The sequence below is a fragment of the Ovis aries genome, chromosome 18 (genome assembly GCF_016772045.2).
Source record: "Ovis aries strain OAR_USU_Benz2616 breed Rambouillet chromosome 18, ARS-UI_Ramb_v3.0, whole genome shotgun sequence".
Lineage (NCBI taxonomy): Eukaryota > Metazoa > Chordata > Mammalia > Artiodactyla > Bovidae > Ovis > Ovis aries.
The window spans coordinates 49208270-49222600 of record NC_056071.1 but is presented as its reverse complement, the minus strand read 5'-3'; the positions used below and the strand labels follow the sequence as shown (position 1 = coordinate 49222600).

Genomic DNA, 14331 nt, shown 5'->3' with positions numbered 1-14331 from the left:
AGGTAAGAGAAACCCAAGTAAGATGGTAGGTGTTGCAAGAGGGCATCAGAGGGCAGACACACTGAAACATACTCACAGAAAACTAGTCAATCTAATCACTCTAGGACCATAGCCTTGTCTAACTCAATGAAACTAAGCCATGCCTGTAGGGCAACCCAAGACGGGCAGGTCATGGTGGAGAGGTCTGACAGAATGTGGTCCACTGGAGAAGGAATGGCAAACCACTTCAGTATTCTTGCCTTGAGAACCCCATGAACTGTATGAAAAGGCTAAATGATAGGACACTGAAAGAGGAACGCCCCAGGTCAACAGGTGCCCAATATGCTACTGGAGATCAGTGGAGAAATAACTCCAGAAAGAATGAAGGAATACAGCCAAAGCAAAAACAATACCCAGCTGTGGATGTGACTGGTGATAGAAGCAAGATCCGATGCTGTAAAGGGCAATATTGCATAGGAACCTGGAATGTCAGGTCCATGAATCAAGGCAAATTGGAAGTGGTCAAACAAGAGATGGCAAGAGTGAATGTCGACATTCTAGGAATCAGCAAACTAAAATGGACTGGAATGGGTGAATTTAACTCAGATGACCATTATATCTACTATGGCGGGCAGGAATCCCTCAGAAGAAATGGAGTAGCCATCATGGTCAACAAAAGAGTCTGAAATGCAGTACTTGTATGCAATCTCAAAAACGACAGAATGATCTCTGTTCATCTCCAAGGCAAACCATTCAATATCACAGTAATCCAAGTCTATGCACCAACCAGTAATGCTGAAGAAGCTGAGGTTGAATGGTTCTATGAAGACCTGCAAGACCTTTTAGAACTAACAACCAAAAAAGATGTCCTTTTCATTATAGGGGACTGGAATGCAAAAGTAGGAAGTCAAAAACATCTGGAGTAAAACGCAAATTTGGCCTTGGAATGTGGAATGAAGCAGGGCAAAGACTAATAGAGTTTTGCCAAGAAAATGCACTGGTCATAGCAAACACCCTCTTCCAACAACACAAGAGAAGACTCTACACATGGACATCCCCAGATGGTCAACATAGAAATCAGATTGATTATATTCTTTGCAGCCAAAGATGGAGAAGCTCTATACAGTCAACAAAAACGTGACCAGGAGGTGATTGTGGCTCAGATCATGAACTCCTTTTTGCCAAATTCAGACTCAAATTGAAGAAAGTAGGTAAAACCACTAGACCATTCAGGTATGACCTAAATCAAATCCCTTATGATTATACAGTGGAAGTGAGAAATAGATTTAAGGGACTAGATCTGATAGATAGAGTGCCTGATGAACTATGGTATGAGGTTTGTGACATTGTACAGGAGACAGGGATCAAGACGATCCCCATGGAAAAGAAGTGCAAAGAACAAAATGGCTGTCTGCGGAGGCCTTACAAATAGCTGTGAAAAGAAGAGAAGCAAAAAGCAAATGAGAAAAGAAAAGATATAAGCATTTGAATGCAGAGTTCCAAAGAATAGCAAGAAGAGATAAGAAACCCTTCTTCAGCGATCAATGCAAAGAAATAGAGGAAAAAACAGAATGGGAAAAACTAGAGATCTCTTCAAGAAAATCAGAGATACCAAGGGAACATTTCATGCAAAGATGGGCTCGATAAAGGATAGAAATGGTATGGATCTAACAGAAGCAGAATATATTAAGAAGAGGTGGCAAGAATACACGGAAGAACTGTACAAAAAAGATCTTCATGACCCGGATAATCATGATAGTGTGATCACTAATCTAGAGCCAGACATCCTGGAATGTGAAGTCAAGTGGGCCTTAGAAAGCAGCACTACAAACAAAGCTAGTGGAGCTGATGGAATTCCAGTTGAGCTATTTCAAATCCGGAAAGCTGATGCTGTGAAAGTGCTGCACTCAATATGCCAGCAAATTTGGAAAACTCAGCAGTAGCCACAGGACTGGAAAAGGTCAGTGTTCATTCCAATTTCAAAGAAAGGCAATGCCAAAGAATACTCAAACTACCACACAATTGCACTCATATCACATGCTAGTAAAGTAATGCTCAAAATTCTCCAAGCCAGGCTTCAGCAATATGTGAACATGAACTTCCTGTTGTTCAAGTTGGTTTTAGAAAAGGCAGAGGAACCAGAGATTAAATTGCCAACATCCGCTGGATCATGGAAAAAGCAAGAGAGTTCCAGAAAAACGTCTATTTCTGCTTTATTGACTATGCCAAAGTCTTTGACTGCATGGATCACAATAAACTGTGGAAAATTCTGAAAGAGATGGGAATACCAAACCACCTAACCTACCTCCTGAGAAATCTGTATGCAGGTCAGGAAGCAACAGTTAGAACTGGACATGGAACAACAGACTGGTTCCAAATAGGAAAAGGAGTACTTCAAGGCCGTATATTGTCACCCTGCTTATTTAACTTATATGCAGAGCACCTCAAGAGAAATGCTGGACTGCAAGAAACACAAGCTGGAATCAAGATTGCCAGGAGAAATATCAATAACCTCAGATATGCAGATGACACCACCCTTATGGCAGAAAGTGAAGACGAACTAAAATGCCTCTTGATGAAAGTGAAAGAGGAGAGTGAAAAAGTTGGCTTAAAGCTCAACATTCAGAAAATACAGATAATGGCATCCAGTTCCATCACTTCATGAGAAATAGATGAGGAAACAGTGGAAACAGTGTCAGACTTTATTTTTTTGGGCTCCAAAATCACTGCAGATGGTGATTGCAGCCATGAAATGGAAAGACGCTTACTCCTTGGAAGAAAAGTTATGACCAAACCTAAATAGCATATTCAAAAGCAGAGACATTACTTTGCTGACTAAGGTCCGTCTATTCAAGGCTATGGTTTTTCCAGTGGTCATGTATGGATGTGAGAGTTGGACTTTGAAGAAGGCTGAGCACCGAAGAATTGATGCTTTTGAACTGTGGTGTTGGAGAAGACTCTTGAGAGTCCCTTGGACTGCAAGGAGATCCTACCAGTCCATTCTGAAGGAGATCAACCCTGGGTTTTCTTTGGAAGGAATGATGCTAAAGCTGAAACTCCAGTACTTTGGCGACCTCATGCAAAGAGTTGACTCATTAGAAAAGACTTTGATGCTGGGAGGCATTGGGGGCAGGAGGAGAAGGGGACAACCGAGGATGAGATGGCTGGATGGCATCACTGACTCGATGGATGTGAATCTGAGTGAACTCCGGGAGTTGGTGATGGACAGGGAGGCCTGGCGTGCTGCGATTCATGGAGTCACAAAGAGTCGGACACGACTGAGCGACTGAACTGAACTGAACTGAATTGTGTGACTTTCACTTTCATGGAGTTAACTGTTTGTCAAGTTGCCTGTTTTTTTCTTAAATAGATAAAATTTATTTATTTCAACCCATATATCTAGTGAGAAAATATAGAGATGTGCCATTTGTATTTTAACTCCACATCAGCAGATTGCTGATTTCCATCTGTTTCTAAAAGTTCCTTGTCAATCTAAGTAATAATCAACCTAGCTCTATGAGACACAATATTTACTAGCTTTCCCTCAAGATCTATATAATAGTATCACTGACACTCAATCACTGTCAATTTTTAATGCAGAAATAGGCTAAGTTTTAAAAATGTTCTTGAAATGAGTAAAAGCATTTTGATTTTACTTTGGCTATGACTTATTTTATCCAGAGAGGCAAATGTGAGGAGTAGTACAATTCTAAAGAGTGAGAGTAAAAACAGACTGAAGATGATACAAGGATGACTCAAGTTTAGCTTATTGTTTCTGCTATCTCCTTTTGTAAAGATGTGTGAATGATCTTATAAAGTCAAAATTTAAGCAGGTGATTACATTGTTCTGAGAGATGTAATAATTACTACTTTATCCAAAAAGAAAGGTAAACTATTGCTAAGTTAATATGGAATTTATTCCAAAATTCTAAAAATCAATGCACAGATAAATGATAAAGTTGACTAAAAGTACAAGAATCTGCCTGCAGTTCAGGAGACTTAGGTTCGATCCCTGAGTTGGAAAGATCCCCTGCAGAATGGAATGGCTACCCACTTCAGTATTCTGACTTGGAGAATTCCATAGACTAGTCCACGGGATCGCAAAGAGTCAGATACGACTGAGCAACTTTCACTTTTCACATTACTTTCTTTATTTCAAAGTATTTTTATGAATTTGACAACCAATGCTATCTTTAAAATTTATATTTATTATAAAAGAAAGATGTTATTATCAAATTATGGAATAAATAAGACATTGCCCCTATACAGAGATATAAATAAATCATATACCAACCATCTGAGATAACTATTGCTTGCCTTTTCATTTATTTCCTTTCATAATATTTTAAAATACATTTTACATTTTTATACATATATATATACATATATATATGCCAAAAATGTAAGAAATATACAGCCTTCTCAGAAAGAACTAATTTCACATTTCAGAACATCCTCTCAAAAATATTTCATACATATATAAATGTGTGTGTATATGTGTAGATTTTTATTCATATATAAGAATACTGTATGCTGTTTTGTCCTATTCCTTTAATATATCAGGGAGATTATTCAATTTCTATCTTCTATCATCAACACCATCCATCCTATCAGTCAATATCATATGAATACAACCTAATCTGCTCATAATACATCCCAACTGAAAAGCACCATTTCTAGGATTTTGTTATTATAAAAGGAAGATATTATCATAAAAATTATATAACTCATTCCACATATCTACACACATGTGTGAGTGAATAGTATATTAAATTCCTGGTATAAGTATCATAAGCTCCTAGAACTAAAATATTTAAGCCAAAAAACTTCTTTGGTTTAGAAACTTTATTTTCCTTTATCTGCAGTAATGAAGTAGCATTTACTACAGCAAGTAGAATTGTTACTACAGCAAGAATAAATTTGAATTTAGAATTTTACTTTATAATAGTGCATTATGATAGCAAAGTATAAATACTTCCAATTATTATGCTTACTAAAAGAAAAAAAAAAACTAAGGATTGATGATTAAGGGTATTTCTGTCTTCATTTTAATATGAAAATTAAAGAAACTGACACAATCCTATATAATTCAAATTCCCCAGGCAAAGGTCTTTATATGTATGGTTACATAATTTATTAATAACAACATTTTTCTTTTGTTATACGATCTTTAATTAAGCAGTTACTATACTATGCACCAGCTACAAAAAAGCAGGTATCATCCAAATCAATTCTCTCAAGAATCAAATGAGTTAAACACATATTCATCTACATCACTATTTAAAAAGAGGAGGAATAGAGATAAGTCAAGAAATCTTTAACAAGGTTATAGAGTTAGTACCTGCCAAAGCTGGAGGTCTCACCAGGGCTGCTACTGCTGCTGCTGCTAAGTTGCTGACTCTGTGTGACCCCATAGACGGCAGCCCACCAGCTCCCTCGTCCTTGGGATTCTCCAGGCAAGAACACTGGAGTGGGTTGCCATTTCCTTCTCCAATGCACGAAAGTGAAAAGTGAAAGTGAAGTCGCTCAGTCGTCTCCGACTCTAGCGACCTCTGTCCATGGGATTTTCCAGGCAAAAGAGTACTGGAGTGGAGTGCCATTGCCTTCTCCACTCACCAGGGCTATCTCACTACAAATCAATGCTCTTATATTTCATAATGCAAGTGAAGATTTCAGACAACTATTATAGATACTATAGTAAACAAATCTAAAAAGGTGCTATTTCTTTTGGGGGGATTGTGGGTCCATGTATTTTGGCAATGCCAAAAACAAAGAGATTTCAGACTGTGATTCTAATAAAGCAATTTTCCTGTGAGATCTCATAAAGACTTCCTTTTCTTCTTGATAGTATGTTTAAGTAAAACATCTTATAAGAAATTCTGATCAGTTCCATAGTTCCAAGTTGTTGCTATGTTGGCGTTCTTCCACAGTCTTAGAAAATTTGGCAACTGTTACTGTTTATGTATATGTATTCCCAAGAAATATGGTTCTCCCTCTAACAATTATCTTGCTACTGCTGCTAAGTCACTTCAGTTGTGTCCGACTCTGTGTAACCCCATAGACGGCAGCCCACCAGGCTCTCCCGTCCCTAGGATTCTCCAGGCAAGAACACTGGAGTGGGTTGTCATTTCCTTCTCCAAGGCATGAAAGTGAAAAGTGAAAGTGAAGTCGCTCAGTCATGTCTGACCCTCAGCGACCCCATGGACTGCAGCCTTCCAGGCTCCTCCGTCCATGGGATTTTCCAGGCAAGACTACTGGAGTGGGGTGCCATTGCCTTCTCCAACAATTATCTTAGGTGCCAATATGAAACTCCAAAAAGAACTCAGAAAACATGGGCAAAACTCTAGGAGTTATTAAGGAATATCTTTTTTTATCATCAATAATGACTGTCCATCAGTCGTCTGAACATGTATTTTAATTTGAATCTCACTATCAGTAAAGGCAGAATTTTAAAGTCTTATAAACCTTGGTTGGAACCATCACTATGACAGTATTCCTCAGTTTTCTCTTTTGAAATAATAATTTTAAAAAATATTATAAAAAGCTGTAATTATTTCAAAGCATAGTATATATGAAAGTACCAATCAAAATGTGTTATTTGCTTTAGGGCATTCAATAATTTTATTTCCCTCCTGAAAAGCTACAAACCAAGACAGCATATTAAAGGGCAGAAACGTTACTTTGCTGACAAAAGTCTATCTAGTCAAAGCTATGGTTTTTCCAGTAGCCATGTACAGATATAAGAATTGGACCATAAAGAAAGCTGAGCATCAAAGAATTGATGCTTTTGAACAGTGGTGCTGGAGAAGACTCTTGGGAGTCCCTTGGACTACAAGGAAATCAAAACAGTCAATCCCAAAGGAAATCAGTCCTGAATATTCATTGGAAGGACTAATGCTGAAGCTGAAGCTCCAGTACTCTGGCCACCTGATGTGAAGAGCTGACTCATTAGAAAAGACCCTGATGCTGGGAAAGATTGAAGGTGGGAGGAGAAGGGGACGACAGAGGACACAATGACTGGATGGCATCACCTACTTAATAGACCTGAGTTTAAGCAAGCTCTGGGAAATGGTGAAGGACAGGGTAGCCTGGAGTGCTGCAGTCCATGGGGTCTCAAAGAGTCAGACACAACTGAGCAAATGAACAACAACAAAGAGAACTTCTTCCTAAGGCTGCCTTAAGTTTTAGCCCATTAAACCTTAAGGAAATCCTTGAAATATTTGAAGATAACAGTAAAATATTCTTAAGTATTCCTTTCAATTTAAATATCCAGGATTTGAACAACTACAAATCCACCAAATGGCATCATTACTGATTTTTCTCCATCTTATTGCTATTTCTAATAGTACAAACTAATACATTCTTTTTGTTTAGTTGCTGTCATGTCTGACTCTTTGAGACCCCATGGACTGTAGGCCACCAGGCTCCTCTGTCCAGGGGATATCACAGGCAAGAATACTGAAATAGGTTGCCATTTCCTTCTCCAGTGCATCTTCCTGACTCAGGGATCAAAACTGGGTCTCCTATACTGACAGGTGAATTCTTTACCCCTGAGCCACCAAGGAAGCCCCACAGAATAACACGAGGGAGGTGTTTTACATTAGTCCTTAATCATATTTACCTTGTATTGAAAATGAATAAACATCAAACACTTAACCATCCAGATAGATGTTTGATCTTCATGAAGCAAAAAGTGAGAATTTTGGATATATGTGAACAAATGAATCATGGTTTCACTGAAATTAATTTAATCAGCTATTTAATAATCATATATGGCTTGGCATAATACGACCACGATCCTTAGTGCACTACTTCAAAAATGAGGGTATAACATAAAAAGTGCTATTTTATTAAGACAAATAGCTTGAAAAAAACGAACTAGAAACGCAAAATAAAATTGGAAATTACTTCACATAAATGAGTTTTTTAAATGCATAAATATTCAGAAGGATTCATATACACACTATTACTAAAGCAAGCTTGCTTCATCACCAGCATTGCTAAACCTAATTTAAAAATTAAATTAGAGACACTGATTGAATATGGAAATGCATTTGTGTTACTGGATAAAAGTGTAGTATCATGTATTTGGCTATAGGAAAATGTTTACTAATTATTATACACATCCAGAATCATATGATAAATAAATTAATGCACCACTAGAACATTTATTGCTTAATGTAAATGTCACATTGTAAATGAGAACAACTAATCATTCCTTTCCTCTAATAGCAAGAGTTCAGCAGTTAAATAAAACATAAATCTTGGTGACCTAAAAATTTTATTACTGTATTTGCAATTTCCTGTTAACAAGTCAAGAAAATAACTTCCAAGTAATGCTGTATTTCAGTGAGATACAACCCAAGGTGAAGGGCTGTTTTAGAAGGGGCAGAAGGTGAGTAGAGGTGGTTGTTGACTTTGAATTTTTTTTAAGGAGCTGACTCCTTCACTAAATCTCATAATGATAATTTAACATAATAGATTTTTCTGGATAAACAATGGATACTAAATTAATATCTGATTTCGTGAAGAAACCAAATGTGTCATCCTAATTTGACTTTAATTACAAAAATCTACTAGATTTTGCCTGCAAGAGTCCTACACAAAAATAAGTAAAAGAAATGTAAAATAGGCCGAGCGAAGATTACAGAGTTAATGAAGTATCTTCCCTTGCATAACTAATATCTTTTCACATGACAGAATCAAGAAAATGCAAAATAGTAACAAAAAAATACTTCAATATATAAATCATTCAGAAGCTAAATTTTCTCTACTAAAAGCTTCCTTTAAATCTTTTTTTGAATTTCAAAGATCAGAAAATATTTTTTTTTCTTCTTAAAGACAACATGATTGGCACATCTTCATCCCCTGGTGAAGTGAGAGAGTTGTCCTTTCTCTTCTTCTGTCCTAGATCGTGGTCTGTTCTAACACCATAAACGTCAGTCCTGCTCTGTTTCTTTGAAACAGGGAAAAATAAAGTCCAATATTCTGGTTACTCTTAGTGATTTGGAAAAAAAATCAGCAGACAGATATTAGGGTCACCCCTGGATGAGGGCACGGCAACCCACTCCGGTATCCTTGCCTGGAGAAGCCCATGGATAGAGGAGCCTGGCGGGCTAGAGTCCATGGGGTTGCAGAGAGTCGGACACGACTGAAGTGACTTAGCACACATGCAATCTTCACATCAGTGTGTCACCGTGGTAACATTATTTTTCAATTAAAGGAGAATATCAGTAAGCTCTTATCAAGGCAATGTTTAATATCTACACACACCGTTTCATTCTTCCCCCTCCACTCGTTTCTTCTTTCCTGAATCCCCATTTCTTCTTTTCTTTTCCTTTTCCTGCCTCCCTCCATTGCTCCCTCCATGCCTTTCTGGCCTGCCTGTCTATTGTGACTCCTGATTTACTTAGAACTTTTGTCTCTTAGTTTTAAAATGGTTATAATAATTCCAACACCATCGTGTCATTTTGAATGTTCTTTGATATTACACATATGCACACAGTTGTGGATGTGAGTAATGCATGTGTCTAAATACTATAACTTGACAAAAATGTTTATATTTTATATAAATCAAACCCCTCTACATTTCAACTTATTTCCACTGATTCTGCCCTCTTTCCACTTCTTTCTTCAGAGTGCCAACAAAGTTTCCTATCAGGTTGAGATACCAAGTCTTTAACATTAGTCCATACTGGCGTTGGTGCTTTGTGCCCATCTGATCTCTGACCATTTGGGGCAGTGACCCATCAACTCACTTGATCTTCTATACATGCGGGTTCTCGCCCTCACCTTACTGTTCCTCCCTCTATCCCCCTCCACTTCTCTCCCCATCCACACATCCCTTTCTCTCCTTTCATTATTTCCTTTCCTCTACAACCTTACCTCTTGCAGGTGAAAATAGAAATTGTTTCATAAAGAGAACATAACACTGCACACATCTTTGAATCATAAGAATGATTTTTTAAAGCACATTTTATAGAACTTCAAAACATATCTATTATACATGTACTCTCTTCAAACTCTGACTCATGCAGAAATCTGTAGAAAGCAGATCACTTTTAATATGCAGATGAGAAAGTGGATGCCCCATATGTTTATTAATATTCATAATACAAGTAATACATGAGTACACTTCTTCTTTTAAAGTTAAGTATAATCGATATGAGTTAGGGATGGGGGCAGAGGCAGCTGTGGGTACAGAAGAGTAGCAAGAGGTATTATGGGCATAGAACCATTGGTATTTTGACTGTGTTTATACATACCTACATGTGATAAAATTTAGAAAACTGAGTATCAACACACATAAGAATAGGTTTAGCTGTTAAAATCTGAATAAGGTCAGTGGATAAGTGTGATGTCAGTTTCTTGGCTGAGATACTAGATTTTATACGACAGTTATGCAAGATGTATTACTGCGAGAAACTAGGGGTAGGACAAATGGGGCTCTCCGTATTACTTCTCACAACTGCATGTGAATCGACATAATGGTACATCATGTGCCCTGGAATAACCCTTATGAGGCAACAGTATCAGGCTGCAATCTCCGCATTCATTAATAGAAAAGGAACATTAAGAACACCAAGTTTAGCAACTGCAGTGAATTATTCAATCCTTTTTTAAACCACATCTTGAATACAATGTCTCCAGCAGAACTATGGAAAACAAACAAACAAACAAACAAACAAAAAACCAACCCTTAAATCCACTAATCAAGGAAAAGCACTGCTGCTCACACTGGGTGCCAGAGCAGAGCAGTTGCATTACTGTAAGAGATAAAAATTAGGTTTTGTACCACTAAAGTGTGTATGGTAAATTATCCAACTGCCGTTTACCTTGTTGGACTGAGGCTGAACAGAGTCTCTCTACCTGCTCTTACCTTCATTAGCCAAAAAAATAAAAGAAAATATGGATTTCTGGTGCTTGGGAAATGTGAGGTGGTTTAAAATACTGGGAGAAAATGCTGCATGTGTGGATAGGAATCATTCTGTTTTAGTTGTGGTTGTGGCTGTTTCTTTGTTTTTAATTTATTACTTTAAGCTCTATTCAAAATGCTAAATAAACTATATTAAAAATAGATCTACTTGAAATTTATATATCCAAAGACATGAATTTATGGTCTAAGTAAATTCACACTGGCATACTATATATACAGCATATTTTAAATACCTACATAGTATATATGTACATTAAATTAGAAATATCTACTTTATGCATATATAGATAAAGCAGACGTTTCTAATATGCATGCCCTCACACCCTCATGAGTATATACCAGAAGAGTATATAAATAAAAATGTATGTAGACAGATTGAGCCTGCCTTATAACAGTCACAAGAAGAACATCACAGCATACATTCTAGACCAAAGTCAATGAGTTGAATAGGAGGCTGTAAATCCTGGGCAACTGTTGAGCAATTGTAAAATAGATTTACAGTGGATTAAAAGAAGGTTCTGGAGAAATCTCAAATGAACCAAGGACCACCTGGAGATTGGAAGCTAGAATCAGGGCAAACATGCTAATAGGCAATATGGATGTAGAAATATCTAGAAGCATGAGGAGTACTTCCTTCTGGTAGAAGGGTGGGGAGGACTTAAACACACATTTACAACTATAGGAAAGAACTGAGAGAATGGGGTGAGAGCTGTCACACTTTCGTGCCCCTAATGGTACATCACGTGCCTTCGGTCTCCTATGGGCTTATAAACTCTTTGAGGCCCAAGAACACCGCATGAGTAATCGAATGTATATGTGGCATCAAACATATTCACTACATATAACAGATGCTCAAGAAATATAAATTAAAGATTTTCAACTGCAAATAAAAGAAAATCAAATCTCAGAGAAGTTACCACCTATGGAAGTTTCTAAGACAAACAGTGACTCAAAAAACAAAGAAAATTCTAAAAGTAAAATACAAATGATGCAATTAGAAATGATTCTGATGGCAGAGAGGTAACTGGAAAAAGAAGTTAAAGGAACGATGAAGACTGTAAAAGAGGAATTCTACATAAGGTCAGATTATATAAAAGAGCACATAAAAAAAAGATAGAAGAAAGGACGCAGAACCAAAGATGAATATAAAATAGTGTTTGCAAAGCACTTTCAGATACATAATTTCATTAGAGAGTAACCCTACTGTCCTTGGTCTTTTCTTGTTCAGCATTTTGACACTAAATTGCAAAAGGACATAAGAAACAGTGCTTATTAAATCTGTGAATCTGTGACTGACACAAAACTGGGATTTTAAAATGTCTCCATAGGTTTAATAGATGAGCCAAGACTGTCAAGATGAAATATAACAAAACCAAAAGTAAAGATGCTTAGATTCAGAAACTGAACTGTTAAAGTGCAGGGTGAGGGACAGATCTTTAAAGGAAGTTGATATGAAATTCACGTATAGGCACTAATTGTCCCCATGATCCCAAGGGTCAGCAATTTCAGGGCTGCAATCTCAGCATTCAGTAATAGAAAAGGAACAACCAGAACACCACGTGAACAGCTTCAGTGAATTATCTGGTCCTTATCAAATCACATCTGTAATACAGTTTGTCTCATTCTGAAATCTATCTAAACGTTAGATAGATGTTTCTAGACAGATACCCAAGGAAAGTACAGCCAAGCTCAACCACTACAAATTAAAAAAAAAAAAAAAAAGAATGTTGGAAAGAAAAATAATGGAAACTTTATTTTGGGAAAGAGATAAGACACAAGTGAGGTATTTTCAAATTTTCTTTGTAGGGGTGTGGGAGATGGAGGTGTTAATGCCAGAGAACATGATGTGAAGCAAAGGCTAAGAGCAACATTAGGAAGCTATCTGAATAGTCCTTCAGGAGGAGGGCCTGTAGGAGGCAGTGAGTTCATCTTTGTTAAGAAGTTCATTCTATATGGCTATCAAAGATGACAACATCCCTCAACCCCCTCCTGTTCACAAGCTGGCTTGCAGGATCTTGGTTTCCCACCAGGGATCAAACCCAGGGCTCCAAGAGTGAAAGTGCCAAGTCATCACCACTGGACTGTCAGGGAATTCCCGGAGACGACATCCTCGTATGGGATTTAAGGCTGGACTGGATGGCCGTGAGGGTATCTCTGAATATTACGGTCCTTCCAGGACTACCTCTAATTAGGAGAAGGAAATGGCAACCCACCCCAGTATTCCTGCCTGGAGAATCCCATAGAAAGAGGAGCCTGGCGGGCTACCATCCATGGGACAGCAAGAGTCAGACAGGACTTCCTGACTAAACCACCACCACCACTAATAAGGAAGCCAGGTTTCTGCTGGCCCTGCCTCAAAGGGAAACCAGCCTGCTTGCACCCTCAGAGTGCAGCTCTGCTTGGAAAGGTTTCTTCCAAAGTGATGAGATAAATATATGCATGTATCATTGCTAAATTTATAATGTGATAAATATTTAAGACTGAATATAAATGAGAAAATTTACCTCATTCATTAGGACTATCATGGAGCAAGATGTTTCTCTTCAAACACAGAGGTATGAGGGGAGGGTACAGTTTTAATTATCTTTTCAATATGTTCTAGTCTGTGATTTTCACATTTGACCAAGGGAACTGTAACTTCCTCTATAACTCTAAAAGTATATGCATTTAAATTTTACTATTAATTCACTATGTACTATGAAGACTTTGCTAAGTCTCTGAGAAAAAGAACAACTTGATTTTCTTCTTTACTGAGTATATGCATTAGCCAAGTTGGTGCTGCCTAGATGTAACTGTGCTGAGAATAAAATTAAAGCCAATTTTAATATATTATTTGTGTACTTTATTATTTTCCAAGCTTTTCTACACAATATTTAGGTTGGCCTTCAAAATAGTCTTAAAGAGGCAGGTAGCACTGTTATTTGATGGTTTCCGAGGCCCAGATATAAGTCATTTGCACAAGGCCATGACACTATTTTTTGCCTTTTCATACTATTCACGGGGTTCTCTGCTTTATTGACTATGCCAAAGCCTATGACTGTGTGGACCACAACAAAGTCTGGAAAATTCTTAAAGAGATGGGAATAGCAGACGACCTGACCTGCAACTTGTGAAATCTAGATGCATGTCAGGAAGGAACAGTTAGCACTGGACATGGAACAACAGACTGGATCCAAATAGGAAAAGGAGTACATCAAGGCTATATATTGTCACCCTGCTTATTTAACTGATATGCAGAGTACATCATGAGAAACGCTGGGCTGGATGAAGCACAGCTGGAATCAAGATTGCCAGGAGAAATATCAGTAACCTCAGATATGCAGATGACACCACCCTTATGGCAGAAAGTGAAGAGGAACTAAAGAGCCTCTTGATGAAAATGAAAGAGCAGAGTGAAAAAGTTGGCTTAAAACTCA

The 14331-nt window shown here is 37.6% G+C and overlaps 1 protein-coding gene across 5 annotated transcripts in view; it reads right to left on the bottom strand.

Annotated features, from left to right (window-relative positions):
• The window catches only part of LRFN5 (leucine rich repeat and fibronectin type III domain containing 5), a 313214-nt gene that overhangs the window by 154769 nt on the left and 144114 nt on the right, over window positions 1-14331 (bottom strand). The gene's annotated exons all lie outside the window — the stretch shown is intronic.